This window comes from Arachis stenosperma, chromosome 8 (genome assembly GCF_014773155.1).
Source record: "Arachis stenosperma cultivar V10309 chromosome 8, arast.V10309.gnm1.PFL2, whole genome shotgun sequence".
In the NCBI taxonomy this organism is placed as follows: domain Eukaryota; kingdom Viridiplantae; phylum Streptophyta; class Magnoliopsida; order Fabales; family Fabaceae; genus Arachis; species Arachis stenosperma.
Window position 1 is genome coordinate 47,127,775 of NC_080384.1, and position 23,937 is coordinate 47,151,711.

The 23,937-nt window shown below is 30.6% G+C and overlaps 1 long non-coding RNA gene across 1 annotated transcript; it reads right to left on the reverse strand.

The window, feature by feature from the left end:
* Nucleotides 1-2,334: 2,334 nt before the first annotated feature.
* On the reverse strand, nucleotides 2,335-4,627 carry LOC130946861 (uncharacterized). Its single transcript, XR_009072376.1, has 3 exons — nucleotides 4,501-4,627; nucleotides 3,876-3,978; nucleotides 2,335-2,611 (listed from the first exon to the last, which is right to left on the reverse strand). It is a non-coding gene; the product is annotated as an uncharacterized LOC130946861 (long non-coding RNA).
* Between the last annotated feature and the right edge of the window lie 19,310 nt (nucleotides 4,628-23,937).

Genomic DNA, 23,937 nt, shown 5'->3' on the forward strand with positions numbered 1-23,937 from the left:
AGTTATGTCTCTTGGAAGCTCGGTTGTTCGCAGAAAATTCAGAACCAATTACTAACAAACAGGGCAGCACTTCCAATTGACATTTAACTAACCAAACGAGGTGTTATGAATCTGAAACTTGCTTTTCCTAAAACTTATAGGTGTAGAGTGTATCTTTACCAAAATCTAGAAGTAACGAATTAGAATTGAATTTATTATAGATTTTTCAAAAATAGAGTTGTCTGCTGTATTTTTTCGAAACCTTCTTAAGTGCGGCAATAGGTTTTATTGAACTTATTATCAAATTCAATTCTAATCCCAATATGGTAAAACTTTGATTTAGATCCAAATGGTAGATAAATTTGGTAGCATATATGAAGATAGTTAAACAAAAGTGTGTAAGTTATCCCTAAGACATATTTAGAGTTAAACGGTGATACGGAGGTACGCCTAGTTTCATGGTGATGTGGAGGTACATTCAGCTACTTGGTGATTCAGAGATGTGCTTAACTGTAAGGTGATGTGGAGGCATAATGGTAAGGAAAGAATCTAAGAAATAAAGGATGGAAAAGATACTTAAAGAAAAAGGAAAGGAATGAGAAACTAGGAAAGAAATGGTAAATGATATTGTATGTTCGAATGGGCCTTTGTACCGAGTGCTAATGCGGAAGTGCCTGGCTAACTGATAGCCTAAGATTGCTAATGCGGGAATGTCCGCCTAACTGATAGCATATTGTATGTTTAATTGGGCCTTTGTGCCAAACTGCTAATGTGAAAGTGCCCGCCTAACGGATAGCCTGAGATTGCTAATGCGGGATTGTTCGCCTAACTGATAGTACTGTTCCTTACTGTGATACACATTAAAATATTATTATAATGAGGTCTAATTGACATGGGTAACCGGGATGCTAAGGTGTCTAATTGACACAGTAAATGGACCATATTCGGTGTTCACTCCGAGTAACGTCGGGTTGCGAGTAGACAACCGACGCATGAGCTCATGGCCTGCGTTAGGAATAGGCATGTATCATATTGTTTGCACATTTGTATTTGATTGTGTTTGCTTATCTTGCTTCTCTATGATTTTGCTGTTTGTCTTATTGCAATTTGTTTGTGTGTTAATCTGTTTCTTGTACTATTAGTTGGTGTATTGAAGTGACTGAGAATTGAGATTTGTTTTAAGTTCAAAAAATTAAAGAAGCTAATTAATTATATGAAGTAAGAGTAGAAAGTATTTTCAAAGGTTTAACAAGATAGTTTTATTAAGTAAAGTTAATTATTTGCAAGTTAATCATTCCTTTTACGGCATTTCCATTCTCTACTGAGAATGTGTGGTTTGTTCTCACCCTAAAATCTTTCACCCTTTCAGTGACCTAAGTTCAAAGACTCAGTTTGAAACTGCGGGCAATTATTAATCTTATTTGAGTTAAGTTATGTGTTGAGTTGCTTTCATAGAATTCCCTCTTCGTTGTCATTTAAGATTTTATTTTATATAGAGGGATAGGAATTATATCTGAGTCTCATTTGAATTGTTTTGTATAATATTTAACATTATTAATAATTATGTGATTATTATTACTTGTGTTCGTTGATGAATAATTTTGACTGATGAGAAACAAAATTTTTTGACATTTTCTTAAAAATTGAAACGCGACATCAAACTAAAGGCTCAATATTAAATAGTAAATAATGAAAACAGGTCAGTAACGCCTCACTTTTGGTGCAATCATGACGTGCTGAAGGTTAGGGTGTTACACCCACGGTTAGAACGAAAGAAAGAAAGGAAGGAAGGAAGAAAAGAGAAAGAGAGGACGCAGGGAGAAGAAGAAAGGGAGGTGATGGTGCCGGCGAGGCTGGGTGTCGACATCGCCGCCGACGTCGTCATTGTCAGAATTGAGAATGAGAGGGAGGAGACGTTGAGAGAGAGGGACGTCGTCGAGCCAAACGAGAGAGAGAGAGAGAGAGAGAGAGAGAGAGAGGACCACCGTAATCCACGCCGCCGCTAGAGGGATCGTCACATGTCGCTGCTGTCGTCAAGATCACCGTCGTCGTCGTCCAGTGTCGCCGTCACGTTGCAATTGAAGAAGAAAGGGAGAAGAGAACAACGCAGGCCAGTGGCCCAGGGGGAGGAGTTGCCACCATTCGTGCCTCCCGTCGCCATTGCTCCCTCGCCCTCGATGCCATTTGGATAGTCACCGGAGGGAGCCATGGCTGTCCGTGCAACCGTTGGAGTTGCTGCTCCATTCCGTCGCTGTTTGCATGCTCAAGTATGTTTGTTCTTTCTTTTTCTGACTCCTTCATCTAACAATGTACCAAATTTCTAAGCTAAAAATCAAATTGAGCTTTAAGGTTTTATTAAGTTATAATCTAATAACTTTAAATCTGATAGGTTTAATGTTTTAATGTACCCATTTACTTTTTGCTTGATGTGTTAGTTATTTTTTGCTTGACAGAGGTGTGAATATGGTTGCATTTGCCTAATTGAGTAGGCTGAAAATTTACTTGATTATTCGTGAGATCACAATATTTGGTGGATGGTAGGTTTCTCCTGCTTTTGTACGGAGTACCTATGGAGCCTTAATCCAAATTGCAACTTGCCTTGGTATATTGGTAGCTTTATTGATCGGAATCCCTGTCAAAAAAATTTCTGGATGCTATGATTTAAATTTGAAATCATGTTATATACTTATTACTAGTCATACGCATGTGTTTTGGGGATAACTAGAAGTACAGAGAGTGAAGTAAATGATTTTGAAATTAAATAAACTAATAAAATGTCTCCAATATAATCGAAGAACTTTGAATTCAAAGACAATGCAAAATTTTAAATGAAAGAAAAATACTTTGCAATAAAAAAATGTAAATTGCAAAAAGGAAAATATACAAAATATTTTAAATGAAAAATAAAAATATGGAAGAAATTTAAAAAAAAAAGCTCTTGACAGACTTAGAAAATCGTTGGAAATATATGTATGCGAAAGTATTTCTTAAAGACGAATTTCAACATATATATATATATATATATATATATATATATATATATATATATATATATATATATTTCTTCAACCAATCAAATTTTATCACGTGTTCCATATGCAAAACCTAAAAAGTAACTATTCCTGCTAGATGTATATGTTATGTAACCGTCTTCAGCTGTCTTGATCATCGATTCTAACATTGTTTCAACTACTCTATTTCACTTCGATAAACCTCATTGAACTAAATACCTTTTTCCTATTGATAACCTTATTTCAACAAAAACTCATCACGCTCGACAAAACTTATCGTATTCAATATTCGATGCTAATTGCACCATCTTCAATTTATAATTTATTTTATTCAACTTACGGCAACATAATACAATTTTAAAATCAAAGTTTGACAATTTAAATTTTTGAAAGTGAGATTGAATTTCTCTTTGATGTTTCCGGGTACCCCAACTCATCATGAAAATATTATAACGTTAACTATATAGCTAAGCTAGTTGATATAATAGTAGCAAATTCTGCTTAAGGGTGATCTCTAAACATAATCAACTCAATCCCCCTCCTGTAGGCCTTTTTCAATTGCTTTTCTTCACGAGTAAAATACGTTTTCAAGCTTGTAATGGTTACAACTTTCCCAAATAAAAAAAATATATATTTGATAAAAATTCACTATAATTGTATATCTATATACGAAGTTGATAGTTTCGTTAAAAATTATTAAATAATAATTTAATTAAATATATCAAATCATCTAACTCTTTTTTAATAATTTTTTATCTTTATTCTTGAACTAACTAAAATATATAACTAATGTATTTGAAATTAAATTGAGATTCTTACATACCAAAGAATGGATGATACCATCTTTGCCAAGAATATTGAATTGCAAATTAAATATGCAATTACCTTTTGGAAAGTGTTAATCGGAACTGAAAAAATAAAGATGAATACTGTTCTGACGGAATGAGGTTTGTCCAACGTCTAATTATTTATGCTTTTGTGTCCTATTCTGTTAATTCATATTTCATAATATTATTAGTAATTTAGAAGGAGAGGAGGATGCAAAAGTAAAATAACTAAAAATAAAATTAAGAAATTGTTACGTAAAATTTTAAAGCAATAGGTTTTTCTTTTTTCTCTTTCACTTCTGTCCAAAATCTCAACTTGGAAACTAACTCTCGAAAAGAAACACAAAATGGAGAATATTAAGAAATTTGGTCCATTAAGAAACCACATTAAGTTCTTATTTAACTAAATTGTTGAATTCAAAATCTTTATTAATATCACATAAGGTAGTTGTTACCGTAATTATATTAACTACATATATATAAATATTATATGTTAACTAAATTAACTAGTGATAATTGATTGATTTGATGATTCAACATTATAAAAAAAACTCAGAAAATAAGCTAATGATTGAATGAATAAATAAAACAAAGTTAGGAAAGAAAAGAGTAGCTAGTGGATCAACATAATGTTACTCATGAAATTAAACATGATTATGTAAATAGTTATTAGGAGGCAATACCATATTAATTGTTGGCACAATGCAATAATTAGCAACAAGATGTTGAGCAAACCCCACCCTTCCAGAGCATCCTCATCATCATAACATCAAATTACAAGACATTTCTAATCAGGCATGAAGCTAAGGTCGTAGCTTCAATATATTTATAAAGTGAGAGGATCCACGTTGAATCCTAATATATATCATGGTTATTATTATTAATATAAGGAACTCACCTCGAAGTTACGGTGAAGGTGATGAGAAATTTCTAGCAATAATAATCCTATATAATGAAACGCGGCATTGGATTAGTGACAAGGCAATAGGTGTTTTCCTTCTTAAAAAATAAGGCACCATTAGATTATTACAAACTTAAGGTTTGCCAAATGCATAATCTACCTCTTTTTTCACGTAACTTCTAAACCTCATTCTTCAAATTGGTTTATCAAAAAAATTTATTAGTGACATTAATTTTAAAAAAAAAAATCATGATAAATATGTTAAAAATGTCTTTTTTTAAAGATGTTTTTTAAAAATTAAAATTTAATACACATAATCAATTAAATTGTGTTATTTTTATTAAAATTAGACCGGACAAATTAATTTAGCCAAAAAATTAATAAATTAAATTTTAAATTGGTCTAAATTAATATTTTTTCTATAAAAAATGACTATAATATCCATATTATAAAAAATAACTAAAATATCCATTATATATATATATATTAAAAATGCTAAATTCTAACCTTATGATAACAGAGAAGAAATGAGTTAGAATTTAATATTTTTAAAATTAATATATATAATAAGAGTATTTTAGTCATTTTCTATAATAGGGATATTGTAGTAATTTTTTTATAAAAAGCAATATTAATTTAGACCGATTCAAAATTTGATGCACTATTTTTCAATCAAATTAATTTGTTTAGGCTAATTTTAATAAAAATAACACGATTTAATTAATTATATGTGTTACATTTTAATTATTAAAAAATATCTTTAAAAAATATTTTAAACGTCTTTATCGAAATAATTTCCTTTAAAAAAATATAATCATAAATTAAATCAATTCTTTTATTAATTAAAAATAATTTATCATATTAAATATCACGTTACAATAATAACATAATAACTTAATATTTATGATGTAAACCCCGTTAAATTAATAAATAATTAACTAATAAATTAAAATTTAATAAAATAATTTAGAAATGTAAATTTTATATTAAAATAGAATAGAGCTAATTAAAACGAGAATTTTGATACTAATTTCAAAGAATTTGGCCAAAGATTAGGCCAAACAGACCGAACCAATCGAACCAAACCCAAAATGAGCCCAAGGCCCAACTCCACCCAACCACTTAATTAAAACACCAGCCATCCTTCTTATTCCTCTTCATTTAAGGCTGGTCGCTAGGAAACATTGTGGAGAAGAAAGGGAAGACAAAACCCTTGTTCCAACTTCTGTCCACCATAACTTTTTCATCCAATCGCCGCACTGTTTGCGGCTACGTTTTCGTCGCGTCGAGCTCTATGATTCTGTCGAATCAATTTCATTGGTAAGCTTCTTTGTCAATCCAATTTCTCTACTCCTCTTGATTTTCGAAAATTATGTATGTGGGTGTTGAGATTTTGGTCTTTTGTGTTATAGGACTCGATTAGCTTGAGAAAAATGCTCACTATTACTTATTTGGCACTTGGGTACGGTAAGAATCATTAACCCTAGTTAATTCTTTGATTTAATGAGTTGGAAATTAAATTGGGTATGTATATATGACAATTGTGTTAGGTGCATGAATATATGTGAGATGGAGTAAGAATTGAATATACTAGAGGCTTGATTGGAAGCTTGAGAAGCTAAATTGTGGTTAGGAAGGCTTGAAAGCTTGCTTTGTGGGGGTGTCTTGAGTTATACATGGAAATCGGCCAATGTATGTTTTAGGTTTCTCGTATTTAATATATAATGTTCTGTGAAAATTTAGGCTAGATGACCGTAGGATAGGAATGAATGCTTGAGTATGTAAATTGTTTAGTGCATTGATGTTATATTTTGAACAAGGTTGGGTTGTGGTTTGTTGTTGATATTGGTGTTGGCATCCTAAATTATAAATTAATGAAGTTGTTAATGTATGAAAATGAATATGAGGTTGTGGTGGTTTGTTATTGAATCTTGTTATTTAGGCAATGAATATTTGGTATGAGATTATGTATATATTGAGGTATATTTGTGTGAGATAAGGTATGGAGGTTGTGGCCTTTTTAAATGGTGTAGGGTAGTGTTGAATATGAGTAAAGGAAGTGGGATTCAGTTTAGTCTTTGTGAAATTGGGGTTTGATGTGTGGTGAATGAACGTGGGGTGATGTTGTTATGTTATTGTATGTGTGGAGCTGAATTTGCATATAATAGGTTGGTTATGAAAGGTCAATTGATGGGAAAAGGAGGTTTTGAGGTTTGTGTAAAAACTTATTTTTTTTGCCGAACTTCGGCGAGTTATAACTTGGCTTCTGGATTTCTAAATAATTTCAAACTTATTTTATATGAAAATTGGGTCCGTGAGATTTATGTCGTTCGAAGAACGAATGAAAAATATTTTAAAACGAAAAAATTATGCTCGTCGAAAGTTTGGAGCTCAAAACTGAAATTTCTGCAGACTTAGCCATTTTTGGCTAATCTGCCTTATATGCGTACGCGAACACCCTTCGTACGCATAGGATCGATTCTGTTTGGGATGTATGCGTACGCGAACATGTGTATGCGTATGCATACTACCCAAAAGGGACCTATGCGTACGCATACCTCTTGCATGCGTACGCATACTGACCAAAAAGGGATTTATGCGTACGCATATCTCTTGCATGCGTACGCATAGCCTTGTTTTTCAGTAAATACATATTTTGTGTTTTAAACCCAATTTTGATCCTCTAAAACTTCTATTTTCACTCTTTTAACCCTAGAGCTTAGTAGTAATCCTAGTAATAGGATGAAGCTACAGAAGAGGAGGTACCTTGGAGGTGAAGTAAGGTTAGGAAGTGATGATTCATATAAGAAAATGTGGATACATGAGGTATATGTGATACCATAGCAATGATGAATGGTTGTAAAATGATTATGAATGATTGTGAATGATATGATGATTGATGATTGAAATTAGATGGAATGAATAAATGTATGTTTAAGATACCTGGGTAGTAGCAAGGATGGTGGTTCGTCCCGCTTGCTCCAAGTCAGTAATTGTGATGCCTAGGTAGTAGTAAGGATGGTGGTTCGTCTCGCTTGCTGCAAGTTGAGCTTTTAAATACCCGCCTGGGTAGTAGCCGCAGTAGTGGTTATTCCACTGGCTCTGGGTTAAGTGGGTAGTAGTAAGGGGGTTGTAGCTCAAACCCACTTGCTCTGCATTGGTGTTTTAGTCCATGGTTAGCTACCAGGACATGTCGGGATGGCTATATAACCGACAGATGATATCATCAGGCATATGACAGGCATACATCATGTGCATAATGTCTGAATTGCTTGCTTGTGAACTAATTGGGATTGCCTACATGATTATAATCTACTACTTGTTATAATCGTTATTTGTATTACTTGTGAACTACTTGTGTTTGCCTTGCTTTGCTTGTTTGTCTGTGCAACTCAACAGAGATGGAGGAATGGAGAAAAGGTGAAAAAGTTTAGTGTACAGGTTAAGTTTAGTTAGGTTTGAGAACCCCTAGATGACCACCTGTTTATAGTTTTTGTTTAGTTCTTTAAGCTTTATAATCTAAGTGTCGGCGTTCTAGGATTGCCTTTGGCATTTCCAGGACCTTATATATTATGTGTGTGGTACCTTTACCATGCTGAGAACCTCCGGTTCTCACCCCATACTGTGTTGTGTTTTTCAGATGCAGGTCAAGAGGCTCCTCGCTAGGCGTCTGGACTTCCGCAACGGAGTAGTTCCTGGGTTTATTTTGATATGTAGCTTATGTATATACATATACTTAACTCTCTCCGATTGACTTGTGATTTTGTTCCTCTTAGAGGCTCATGGAGAGCTAGGATTTTACTTATGTATTTTGGGCTTTGGTATGTATATATGTATGTAAATATTCTCCGACCAACTTTAACTTTGCAGGTTGTGTTAGAAGATTGTTATTATGTAGTTTTGGCTTTCTACTCCTAGTTTCTGTTACATTATATTCGTTGACTTTTGGTTCCTTCGCACGCAAGTAATCACGTTCCTGAGCGTTACGCTGTTATTTCCGCGATTTTGTTTCACATATTTTTTAAGACTCCTAGTTTATTATATTCTTTCTGCTATTATATGCATATATTTTATTTTTAGAGGTCGTAGCGCCTCGCCACCTCTATTTTACATCCTATGTGTAAAACTCTGCGTGGTAGGATGTTACATATGTCACACAATAATTGATTGTATCTTATTATAAAATAACATATAAATCATTCATTTTGTGAAACATAATATATCAATTTGTCACGTGATACTTAACATGATATCTCATTCTATAGGTTATATTTATTTGTTGAGACATGAATATTAATTGTTAGATACAATAATACACGTCTATCGTTTGTTTGTTGGATGGATACGATTATATACAGATACACACAAAATACATCTATTTAATGTTCTTTCTTAAAATTGAGACAGTAGGAGTGGCAACATACATCCTACTTGCGGGTATCCAATTCGACCTTACCCGGTCGGGTAGGGTTGTCAATTCGATCTGCAACAGTAAGATAGGGTGTGAGTAGGGTTCTTGTGCGGGTCAGGTAGAGTGCAAGTTGAGCCTCAACCTTACCCGACCAACCCGCACCCTATATATGTATATGTTATATACTTAAATAAAAATATGTTTTAAGTGGACGTTGAACCAAAAACCTCTCATTAAATGCAAAAATGTTTAGCCACCAAAAGAAGATCATTAATTAATAATTTAATACTTCTTTTTCACATGAAAGTCAATTCTACTTAAATTATCATCAAGTTATATAATAATATTATATCTTTTTTGTAACTTGCGAGTAAGGTCAGGTATTCGCGGTTCAAGAATGGATAAGATAAAGTTGAGTTTATATAAAAATCTCAACTCGCGGGTAGGGTTAAAATTGGCTCCAAACCTTATCCTACCCTACCCATTACTACTTTATAAAACACGGAGACACAATGCATAAGACACAAAATTTGACTTTTCTATCCCTAACTATTTTTGAAATCACTAATGCATAAGACACAGAGAATAAAATTGACATTTAATTTATATATGTGTATCTTATACATTATTATTAAATACATTATAAAATTTATATATCTTTATATTAATATATTTTTATGTATTTATGTATGTGTCTGTGTCTCAAAAATACTACCTAAACGCAGCTATAATTAATAAAATAACAAACTTGACCTATCATTATATTTTTTAAAGATTAATATCACTAATTAAAATTTTTTAAAATCAACTTCAAGAGGTGCTAAAGCAACACACTTCACCAGCAGAGTACACAGCTTTTTTTTCCGTAAAAAAAAATTCACAGCAAAACATAATGATTAACGACCCATTCATCCACTTAAAGGAAAAGAGTAGTTAATAGGTTTTTATGTGTTTGATGTTTTTAGGTAAAGTATTATTTTAGTTTCTAATATTTGGACTAAATTCTAATTTAGTTTTTAATGTTTTATATATTTTGTTTTTATTTTAAAAAAATTTAAATAGATTTAATATTATTCTACTGTTAACAATGTTATTATTAAGTTATATCTTTTTGTTTATGTTAAAGAAACATAATAAAAACTTTCTTATAACATTTTTTACTGATCTTTTTCTTATAAAAAAAATTCCAAAATCCTATCAATTAATCATCATCAACAAACCAAAATTAAATGAAAAATTTTTAATTTGTTGATTATTAATAGATCGATTTTACTTACGTACTGAAATCAAACATTATTTATTCTTCAATATACTAATTCTTCGTGTCAAATTTAATGATGAGATAATATTGAATCCGTTTGAAATTTTTTTGGGCCGAAATAGAATGTTTGAACTTCTTTTGTCATTTTTTTATGTATTTCCCAATATAATAGAATCAAGATTAATTTATCGCCGATTAAAAGTTTGTCGTTGATCAATAGGTTGTTCCATACATAAGACGGAATTTGAATTTTCAATACTTATTTTGGCAGGCAAATGAGTTAACTACTAGACTAATTCAAGTTGACTGTTGATTATGTAGTTTTTTTGTGGTTTCTCACGGCAACTTGACAAGTCATGAACTAATCCATCGCGGTCAAAAATCTATTTAAGAATTTGTCATTGGTCAGTGAACTGCTACATGCATAAGACAGAATTCTAATCTTTTATCTTATCTAACAGACGAGTGAGATAACCACTGCAATAATTCAAATTGTTTGAAACTTTGAATTTGTAGTCTTTAATATTAGCATGATAAAATGCTTATCAAAGTTATTGGCCTAATTGGGTGCTAGATGGGGAGCTAACCAATTACATGGTTGTGAGAACTAAACTGGTCATTGAATCGATCAAGTGATTGATTCAATAGGATCCAATTGGAGTCAAACTATGGTTGAACCGATTCAATTAAATATACGATAAAATTATAAAAAATTCAACATATAATTTTAAATATATAAATTTTAATAATTTTTAAACTAATAAAATTCAATATTTGACAATTTCACACAATAAATTATCTGTAACTTATCATTAAAAGTTCATAAATAACTTCTTAGACGGCATTATCTTATGGTTCTTGATCACTTTGTGGTTGTTCCATCTAAATTACATACAATATACAAATACAAATTATATGCAGCAAAAAAAAGCCTCAGCCATTATAACAATTACAATAAAATTTAGAATTATAGCAATTCAGAATCCAAAACTATATCAAAATTTTTTTCAGCATTCAAAATCCAGAATCCAAAATTATATCAAAACTATATATAGAATTCAAAATCCAAAATCTAAAATTGAACTTATATCAAAATTATATAAAGTAAAATTCATAATTACAAAATAATTAATTCATATAATTAACAAAATAAAAAAATTGAAAAGCAAAAGAACTCTGCATCAAAAACACAAGAACTCACCGTGGCAGATAACAGAGAAGGCCTATAGTTCGCAGCGGCAAAACAGATATTCGACGACGACGTTGATAAAATCTTCAAATTAAACCGTGCTTTCAATCATAGTTGTAAGAACCGGACCGGACCGGCCGGTTCGACCGGAAAACTGGTGAACCGGATCCAGAACCGGTCCGATTGAGTGATGTAACTGGATAAGGAATAAAACCGTTTTGAACCGGCCAGTTTTGATAAAAACCGGAAAACCGGCGATTTTGGTTAACTGACCGGTTCAGGAAATTTTTTTTTATTCTTTTTCCAAAACAACGTCGTTTTGGTTTATTTTTTTTTAAAAAAAAAAGAAAAGCCCTACGGGCTACCACCCCCACGCCCCACCCGATCCCAGTTTGCAGTTCCAATTTCCCTCCCCTTTTGGCTATTCCCCTCAACCCTAACGGCGAAACGGCGAAACCCTACCAGCCCTCCGCCAGTCCGCCGCCCTCACCTCACTCACCCAGCCCCCAGCCCGTCATCCTCTTCGTCTCAACGGCGGTCTGAGCTCTGAAGAAACCAACTCAACCAACTCAGCCCGTCATCCTCTCCAAACAGCAGACCCGCCACCCGCGAACTCGCCGATCGGCCGTTGCGCGCAGTCGAACTCGCCATTCCAGCGCCGTCGCCCTCGCCCAGTCGCCCTCCCCGTCGCCCTTCTGCTCTAGTGCTACTGCTCTGTGACTCTGTCAACAGGTAAGCTCCACTGCTCCAGTTCTGTAATCTGCTTCTGCTCTGTTCTGCACTTGAAGTTTAATGATTGTTGTGTGAAATACATTACATTTAATATAGATATATTGGGTGTTAATTTTGTCCCGTTCTTTGGGTGGCCTCAGACCTCAGTATCAGTATGACCCCAACTTATTATCCTCTGTTGAATTTCTTAATAAAACTTTTCATTGTGTGAATACAGACAATATGTGATCTTCGTGTTCTCTTCACAATGATCTTTGCTACGTTTTGCATTTTACGTGATGCACGTGTAACTGGAGCCGCAAATGGTTGAAATCATTCAAATGCTGTATCCAGAAATCATGCTCTTGTAAAAAGTAAAACCAACCTCCATAATATTTCCTCATAATCCTTTACAATCATACCAAGGCAAAAGAAAAAGTAAAAACGGCAGGGGTTAATGTCAAAAGTTGTTGACCGGTATATATAAGTAAATTTGAATTTTCCTTACTAAGATGGGAAAATAAGGTTTTTAACACACTGAATTCTCTGCCATAACCATTAAATAGAGCGTTTTCTGTGTCCTCTAAGTTTTTTTTTTGTTTTTAATTTAGTATCTGTTCGTGGGAAATACTGCAATGTGCAATAGTTCTAGACAAGCTATGCTGAGGATCTCGCATAACAAATATAGGGCACCAGTTTAACGCCGATACAATGTGCCTACTAAATATTCTGATGGCATGCTAGAACCACGTCGTATAAGTATTTAAGTAGCCAAATCAAATCTGAAATCTCAGTTAAGCTTCAAGTTTCATTTTCCGTTGAGTTAAATCTCAAAATTGTTTCTGAACTTGCAATCGAGCCTCAAATTCATCTCTCAACTTAAAACTATCCTAAATTTATGAAACTGTTGGATTATATGCTTGATTTGAATCTATGAAATATGAATTTGTTTGTCTTGCTGAATAGGAAATTTAACTATTTAAGAATTTAAGGTTGTTGTCTTGCTGAATAGGGAATAGGAACTAGGGAATTTAGGATTGCTATTTTTATTCATGTGAAATCGGTTTTACCGGTTCAACCAACGGTTTATCGGTTGAACCAATAAACCAGTAAACCAGTAACTTGACCACTTCGATCACCGGTCCGGTTCTTACAACTATGCTTTCAATGACCAGACGGCCAAACGATGCCGACGACAGAAGCTTCAAAGTTCAAACGACCAGACGACGACGCCACTGATAACAACTTTCTTTTTTTTTCTTCAAAACGTTGCTGTTTTGGTGGATATTAAAAGATCGAAACTTTAAAAAACTCAGCCGGCTTGTCGGTTTGACCAATTTTTTATCGGTATTTTGCAGGATGGTTTTGGAGTCAATCGGACTGGCCATATTACTGGTTTTCAGTTAACCCAGTCGAATCGGTCAATCTAGTTCGATTTTCAAAACCTTGCCAATTGTTGGCCGAGTTTGATAGACCTACATAGTCTTATATTTCTAAGGCAACAATATTATAAGTATAATATCCACAATTTATTGGTCCCAAGATCACTCATTCATATAAATAGTACTATTATTTTTTTTGTTCTCAAACTCACTAACATACACTTACAAAGTAGAATAGAATTTTTAATAACTCAATACATCTTCATTTATATGGAGAGATGATTAAAGTACATACTTAATTGCTAAGAAATGTTATTATTGGCTATGAACAACTAAACATGAATTGGAATGGAGGTGATGAAATTAAACTTGCAGAAAGTTCAACTTACTAAACTAGTTATCTTTGATAAGCTTGATGATTCATGAGTATAATATATATCTAGCTACTACTATTGACTACTTTTGACTTATTTTTAGTATGTAGTCAAATTTTACAACTCATATTTGATTATTACATTCCAAACACTTCTAACATGTTGTAAGCAAGTTGTAACATTTTTTAATCCTCTAGAATTTTGTAAAAAATATCATATGAATTGTAAGTTCTCAAATATTTTATCAATTTGACAATGTGTGCAGTCTTCTAGTTTCTTGTTCTTTTATCTAATTTGACAACTTGTTTATCTCATGATCATTCATGATGATTCTCCTATGTAAGTGGATACAAATTAATTTATTTTATCCAATAAATATTTAGGGGGAGAAAAAAGAAACAACAATATAATATTTTATCGTAAACTCTTTAAAAGTGTTATTTTGATAAGTAAGTTTTACTCCAAAAAGAGTATTTCCTTAGAAAATGAAAATTATGTTGAGTTTAGTAAATATTAAAATAAAATATGATGACAAACATTATATTTAGTTGGGTTAAAAGTTTAATTTGGGTTTAATCTACGTGTTAGTATAGCAAGTCCAAAAATCACTTGTGCAGCTCAAACAATAGAACTAAATGTCTGAATCATAGCTACTTGGACCAAACTCATAATCCAGCCCATTGCCTTCATGAAAGGAAAAGAATTTTGTTACTAGTGGAGCTTTCGGCAAAGAAGAAAGACCGGAAAGAAAAATTTTGGAAATAATGTCAAATTAATGGAGCCAAAATCAAAATGCTTAAATTAAGTATAATCAGAAAAAAAGAATAAAAAATTTTCATTAACATACAAGTCAATTATTTGTTGAATTTACCTTTTTTCTATATATGTATTTCGGATAACAAAAAGAAAGTGGAGGCTATTTTCTTCTGTTATAAATTAATGGTTGGTATTGAAACTCAAGACCAAAACACAAGATTAAGAATTTAGATTTGACAAATTTATTGAAAAATCCAAATGAATAAAACTTATCCCTGATCTTAATTCCTAATTTTGTGGTCTAGTTTATGAAAAGAAGAAAAAGACTTGAGTCGGTTAAATTGGTGAAAAATGATGTTTGGTGTAGTCAACTCATTAAAAAGTACAATGTTTATTCACTCTTCATCCGAGACAACCTATACACATGTACCTCTTTTCCTAAACACTTGTTTCCATCCATCTAACCATATGCACTATACACGACACACTTAAACATCAGACACAAACTACATACTATAACCTATTCTTTACCATGGTTAACTATGGGTTGAATCCACTAGAAGGGAAAGTAATCAGCTTCAACCAAGACGACCAGTATGGATTCAACGCCGAATCATTGGGAGGAACAAGCCTCTCCAACTTCTAGAGGCAAAAAATCGCCACAAATTGCACTGGCAAAAGTCCCGCAATATTTTCCCAGGTAATTGCAGTTTTCTAAACACCACCGCAGCCGAGTTGAAGTAATACATTTTGTGATAGTTTAAAACCGTTACAAATTAAGAAATAACTGTTACAAATTAACGCCTTTTTGCAGTGACATTTCATAAATAATAGAAGAAGAGAATTCATTTAAATTTCTTGTAGAAGAGGAGATGTGATTTTCTCTTTATTATTGTTTAGTTATTGATTATGAACTAATAAGTACTTATTATTAATGTCAAAAACAATATTATATTATTGACATTTGTTTATAAGACCGTTCGAAATAATTTTCTTGTTAATTACAAAACTGATCTTTGCAAAATGTTAAATCAAAATTAGGAAGTTTGAATGAAAAAATGCATAACATTATTTTGTGCGTATTTTACTAGGATTTGGAAAAGTTAAGCCTTCAATAACACTACTCTTAAAAGAATGAAAGAAGAAAAAAAAAACATATATATGAAGCATATAATAAATAAATAGCAACTAGCTAGTGCCTAGCAGTTGACCTCTCTCTCTCTCTCCCTCTCTCTTATCTAATTCAAAATAATTATCTAAATATTACAATTAATAATTAATTTATATACAGTTATATCCGTTTTTTTTAAATAATTATTTATATAATTAATATGAAATATAGTTATTCTTATTAATATGATGTTACGTAATTAAATGCGTATATAAAATTATTTTATATTAACAGTGCATTAAAATTAAAATTTTTATATATTACTATTATTTCCTTTAACTTTATTTTTTATTTTGTTGTAAAATTAATTAATTGGTAGTTAATTTTCAATATTATATAGATGTAAGAAACTGATCATCTTCTTCTCCCCTTTTTGTCATGCTTTGTATTTAGAAGTTGCCTTTATAAGCAGCAACAGTTTCATTGGATGGGATGACATAATAATGATAACACATCTGTTACACAATTTGATTAAATTATTGTATATATCCAAAGAGATAAGGTAGCTAGGCCTTCATCACTTGTAAATTAAATAGCTTATTAGTGCATGATGAACTACTTGTAGCTCCCCTAACATTGACCCATTTCCTCCAATCATATCATCATATCATATAGTACTCACTTCATTACAAGGAATATCTTTCTTTTTAAATATTAAACTTTTATAAAAAAAAATTAGGAATCAAAAGAATAAGTTGATTCATATTAGTTTAAATATATAAGATAAATATAAAAAAAATATTGGTCATGTTTACTTAACATTTGTCTTTATATTTTATGTTAATATCAATTTTACTATGTTTATATTTTAAATTGATTTCATTGCAAGGGATATCTTTCTTTTTAAACATTAAACTTTTATATAAAAAGGTTTAGGAGTAAAAAAAATATTGGTCACATTCACTTAACATTTCTTTTTATATATTATGTAAATATCATTTTTATTATATTTAGATTTCAATTATATAATAATCATTTTATTATAATATTCAAATATTTTTTCATCATCCTTAACCTCTATTATTATTCTCTTAAAGTTTATATTTTTTTTAACTAGAGACAATGAGAATATTTTATTTTAGTAGAAAATATAATATCCAAAATTCAGGACAAAAAAACAAAAGAAAAATACGAGAGACTCTTAAATTTCACAAAACATAGGGGTGCGATTGTACAAGACAAATAAAAAAGAAATCTAAGAAAGAGTAACATTGAAACTAAGGATGAGCACGGATTGCGGGTATCCGATTATCCGTCCAACTTGAATCGAACTAATTAAATTGGTTCTGAAACTAATGGATAATTGGGTCTAATCCGAACTAAACTGATGGCCTTTGTTAGTGATTGATTCGGGTATCCATTCTGGAGATGCAGAATCCGAAACAACCCGCGAACCCGATCATATATTAATTAAATAAAAAATTAAAAAATATATATATGACTTTTTCATTAGACAAAGATTATTCACTATTAATATGTTTAGAGTTGAATGAGTTTAGTTTTTAATGTATTTTGTGTTAACATGTTTGGATTATTTCTATTGATGTTACATGTTTATTGTACTTGTTGAATTTTTAAGATAAAAATTTGATCATTTTTATGAATTTCAAAGTCATCGGATACCCAATTATCCGAACCAATCTATTTTTAATCGGTTTGGTTTGGTTTGAGTACATTTATAAAAAAATACAAATTCAAACCAAATCGAACCAATTAAATTTTGATCAATTCGGTTCTAATTTTACCATGAATCCTAACCAAACCGACCCGTGCTCACCTCTAATTGAAACTGAAACTAGGTTGTGAAAATAGTAGGTAAAATATCTCTTGGTTGAACTTCCCGACTTCCTCTACCACTTCTTCATACCAACAACTCTGCTGTTTGAGAACCCTTCGACATTGTTTCTTCCAAATACTCTAAGCTAGGATCAACTTATATCTAGTTATATTCGAGCTAACAATTCAGTGACTTGGTCAAATTACAACATCCTTCCACCAATTGAAGAAAGATTCGCAGTTAGGGTTCAAAACCAGGTAAGAGATCGAGCTATGAAAAGGCAACAAAGAACATCTTCTGATTCTAAATGGCAGATTAGACAAGATAGAAGAGTATTATTAAATCTCTGGTTGATAAATTGTATTACTAGCAGTATACCATGAAGGAATTTCTAACAAAAAATGAGAATTTTGTGAGGGATGGCAATTTTCTACAGCTCCAGACAGGTTGTTGTTGTATGATTGGAGTAGGCAACTCTATACATATATGAGACATCATATACTTATGATTTATTAAGAATCCACTGCAATTTGTGCTCATCTGCTCCTGGTGTAATTGGTGTAATTGAGAGAATTCTTTGAGTAATGTCTAGTGAAATAATTTCATCTATAGGTCTCGTACCCAAAGAATTCAGTTAGCATATGAAGGTTGGACCACAAAAAGAAGAATCCCAAACCGGTAGAGAGGAGGCCCTGATGGAGTCATTAGAGCCAACACTCTAGTTAAAGCCCGTCTCTACAATACTCCTACCCTTTAGAATACACCTCCATTCTCATGACGGCAAAGTACTAACTTCTACTTTTACAATTGAACTGTATCTGTAATATTTTTTTTTTTTACTTTTTTAGCTAAAAGAAGATTAGCTTGAGTTGCTAATTTTCAAAACTGTTTACCTAGAAGTGCCAAGTTTTGAGTCTGTAGCTCTTTGAATCTAAGACTTTTTTTTGTATAGACATTTTTTTAGACATTTTATCCCAACTAATTCATGTCATTCAATGTTCTACCCTTTGCTATTTTCACCCAAAATTAGCTTAAGATTTCATGAATTTCAGTAAGTAAATTGTCCAAAAACCTAAAACAAGATAACGTGTAGATGGAGACCACTTTTTTCACTAGCCGATGTAAAACCTGCCTATTGCCATTAGATAATAAGCATTATTTTCAACCCTGTATCTTCTTGAGTACCTTTTCTTTAATAGCTAAGAAGGTATCTTTTTTTGAGCAGTTAATTAAGGATGAAAAATCTAGATATTTATCCTGAGTCCCAACATAAGGGATATTCAAAATATATCGAAGCTAAAGAGGAGCAAAAAGTATTAGGGATGTTATGGCTTTAAAAATTGAGGACTTGTTGAGGTTTATCCTTTGTCCGTTGAATCTTTCATGATTTGCTAGTAACTCTAGAATCCTATCACAATCTTCATCAGAAGCTTTATAGAACAAGATAGACTCATTCACAAAGAGTAGATAATTAATTGTAAGGTATTTTCTAGAAACTTAGATTCTTTGAATGAGACAATTTTGTTGTGCTTTGTGTAATAAGAAGGATATGTCTTGTGCACATAATAGAAAAAGAAAAAGGGATAGAGGATCATCCTATTGGATACCTCTATTCGATTTAAAGAATCGTAAGGTTGAGCTATTATAATAACAGAGTCAGAAACTGTTGTTACCAATTTTCAGATCTAATTTATCTAGGTTCTATCAAATCTCATCTTCTCCATCATAAACTAAAAAAAGTGTTTTTCACCCTATCATAAGTCTTACTCCTGTCAAGTTTTAGGGTCATTTCATATTCAAGATTTCTCTTCTTTTGCTTGAAGTAGTGCATACATTCGTGTGCTATCATGATATTATTAGTGATGAGCCTCTCCTTGAGAAACACACTCTGAGTTTAGTCTATTAGTTTATTCATACACCACTACAATCTACGAATTGGAATCTTAGAAATAATTAGGGATGTTTAGGGATCAGATCCAATTCACATATATGCGGTATTTATCTGAATTTGATTCGAAATTTATGGATATGCTTCTGATCTGCAAGGCTATCATATCGGATCAAATTCGATATGCACACTAATAGGATCGGATTACAGATTTTGTGTAGGTATCCGCATATCTGCGTATCCGCAAAAATAAAGAAATAAATAAGTAAATATTCTTTTTACGTTTTATTTCAACTAATAATTATCATATATGTTGTATTATTTTAATTTATTATTTAAGAAAAATATGTTTAATATTATTTGAAAAGTAAACATATTTAAAAGAATAGAAAAATAAATTTTATTGATATTTTTTAATAAAAATAAGCTTTCAAAAATATTTTTGTGTTTTGCGGATATATCAGATATATCCGATCCGATCCGATCTGCAAATCAGATCCAAGCTTAAAAATTGCGGGTATTGGATCCGATTCGATCCGATGATTTTAGTGCGGATCGAATCGAAATTTTGACCGTATCCAATCTGATCCGATCCGCGTTCACCCCTAAAATAATCTTGTAGAAAATAGAAGATAATTTTAAAACCAAATTGAACATTAAAGATAAATTTAAACGCAAAAAATTTGTATGGACGATTTTGATTTTCAAACTAAATCATAAAGACTAAAATCGTACTTAACCATAAATATAAAATAGTTATTTATTAAAGTAATAAAAAAATAAAAATAAAATCAAATATGATTAAAGATTGTTATTAAAGCCATTAGGAATAAATATGCGGTAATTGCTATAGTTTTTAAAAGGTGATGTCTAACTTAACAAAAAAAATAAAAATTAATATTTAATTTTAAAATATAAAAATAAATAATTTTTAAATATTTAAAATTTTTTATAATAAATAAATTAGACAAAAATTAGATACTAAATAATAGATATTATAAAATTTACTTAAATAGGTAATGTACAAAAAATATTAGGAGACTAATATTTTGTGTAAAAAAGCAAAAAAATCGTTAATGTTAGTTTATAGGTAAAAAAAAAAAACAGAAAAAAAATTCTTATTATTGATCGTCAATATGGAATAATAATTATTTTACTCAAATTTTTTTTTAGTAAAAAAATGGAGATATTTTTTTTTAACCTCTATATATGTGGGCTTTGTGCAAGCTGCTAATTCTCGGGGTTTTCGTTACTACTTAATTTAATCAAACATTTAAATATGTTTATCTTTATACAATTATCATCATGTCTCAGCTCACAAACCCATAAAATAGTGATGATCATTTGATTGATAATAATGAGGCTAGCTTGGGACATTAACAACTGTAATCGCATCTATGTATATCTATTATGGCCAGTCGTTTTCATTATCGAGCTTCAATTATGATTCCGGATCAAATTGAGATTTAAATATACAGCAACCATAATTATTATATTACAAGCAGATTAGGCTATCTAATTTTTATTTGAAGTACCTAACTTTTGATGTACGATCAGCCTTTATCAATTTTTTGCTGAAATTTAATTGATTAAAAATAATTACGTGGTCACGTTATATATTTCTGTGTAAATAACATTCTTTGTCAATTCTAAATATTTTTTGTACAGAAAAATATTATACTTATATACTAAAATCAGCTATCATCAAATCAGTCATCATATATATTTAAATATATATAATTTAATATATTTTTAATATATATTTTATATTAATAATTAATATATTTTATATATTTTTCACAAAGATTTGTAACCCTTGTGGCAAAATTAATTATTTTTTATGATAGCATATAAAATTTAAAAATTAATTTTATTTATTAGATTTTAATAGTTATAAAGGACGAGTAGAGACGAAATGAAAGCGAGTTAGAATTTAACTTTTTACTATCTGCAGATAAAAAAAAACAGATTTTATGTGAGTTATTGTAGGATAGAGTGGAGTCGGATAGAGCAAAAACTCATTTCTATCTGTCTCATTACCACTTCGATTGATAATGCGATATATAATTGTACATGACTGACTACTAATTTTGATAAATATAATTCGATTTTGTTTAATAATTGACCATGAGTTCATGATTCTTATTTATTATCATTGCATAGTATACTTTATGGTAAAAACACTATTTTTGTCTTTAACGTTTAACTTAAAATCATAATTTAGTTTTTAACATTTTAAATGTCTTATTTTTATTTTAAAAAAAAATTAAATGACTTTAATGTTAAACTCTTTTAAAATCTTTTGAAATTAAAATAAAATATTTAAAATATTAGACACCAAATAAAAATTTAATTTAAATATTAAGAACTAAAATAATATAGTTTATTCTAGAAATGAATATATTATTTGCTCTAATATTATTTCCAATTTTTTTTAACAGTATTTTAAGGCGGAATTCGAAATTTCAAACACTTACTTAAACAGATTAGTTACAAACAATAATTCAAAAATCAAATAAAAATTTGAAGTGTTTAGAAGTTTAAATTCATACATGAGCTCTTGCTCTCATATGTTATCTGTTTGTTTTGTTTTTCTTATAGAGTAATGTTAGGAGCCAGCAACTTTTGTGATTGTTAGCTATCAATTAACCATCAATGATGATTTGACAGTGTAAATTGGTGTGAGATTTCATCCAATAACTCACATTTTTCTACTGGTTACATGTTGGCCAAAATTCAATAGAATTACTGCCCCTAGACTTTTCCTTATGAACTCTTTATCACGCATGTTCTGTTCTAAATTTGGACATGTGGTCTTCACAATTTGTTTCAATGGGTCACCACTACAGTTTTGCCCATACCGACCACTCATCTTGGCCGTCGAAAAATTATGCAGCTATTATCGATGGCTTTGTGGCATTTGGCGCCAATTGCATTATTTGTGGTTTTATATTTTCTTTCACTCAAATCATTGGTAGCATTTGAATTATTAATTCTAAAAATTAATTTATAAATATGTTACCAACGCTAAGGCCATCAATAACAAGTTTAATATATTTTAAACTTTTTAGTGTTCAATTTTATAAATCAAAAGAAATTAATGAAGTCTTTAAGATTTTCAATTAGAGAAATTTCTTGGACAAAATAGTAAGTTTATGAGAAATAATTTATAATCTTAGATTTATTTTATCTTAGTTTATTCTTAAATTTTACTCAAATCAAAACTGTCCTTATGAAATAAAATCACGAATTTTTTATTTTTAGAATCCTAAATTCAAATGAAAACCTAAAATTTCTCTTTTCTTTAAATTTGTTTTTCCCTCACTACAAGAAAGTCATTAAATTTATCAATAGATTTATTAAAAAATCTAACAGTAATTTATTTATCGTCGAATTTTGCATTTTTGACTGTCAATTTCTTACTACACCTCCAACCCACTAACAAAACCAATCCAAATAAAAATTAAGAAACTAATTATAATTTGGAGTGGAATACGAAAACAAAAAATAGGGTTAGGGTTCAAAACTAAGAGGGGTTAGAGCTTTTATACTTTCAAGTTATTAGACTAATCAAACAAAACATGTTATAAGTAGACAACAAATTGTAAATTTTCAATGTAAACAAATTAACACAATCAAAGCACTACTATCAACATTTTTATTAAAACTAATAAAGTCTCCATAGAAAATATAAATATAGCAAACTTAGAATATCAAAATAATTAGATAATCATGAGTGAACAGTTCAACCAAAGTCACATCTAAGTAAACTAATGATACTGATTTTTCATAAATAAAAACAAAAGAAAAATAAATATAGGGTTAAGGTTTAACAAATGCTAACAATGTTAAAAAAAAAAAAGAAAACAAAGAATATATACTTGAATGAAAGAGGAACTATAGCATCGCAGCTGATGGAGGCAAGTGACGACGGAGGCAAACGATGAAGGTAGCAACTCGTAGGAGAGAAATAAGCTCCTCCATGATAAAAATAAGTTCCTGATGGATACTCCTCGACAACAACGATGATTTAAGTCGTGGGAAACAGTCAACGACGGTACAACCGAAGTTACCTTATCGTCGGATTTTTTCACCCCTAAATTTAGTGATAATACTCGCGTCAATTTTTTTCTTCAATTATTATCGACAAATTGATTTTAATAAAAAATTTTTTACTCGATGAATTTATTGTCAAATCCGATGATAAATTCACTACTGACCTCTAACACTAAATCTAATGATAAATTTAACAATATTTAATGTTTTTTTTTATATAGCCTCCTCTTAATATTTTCTATT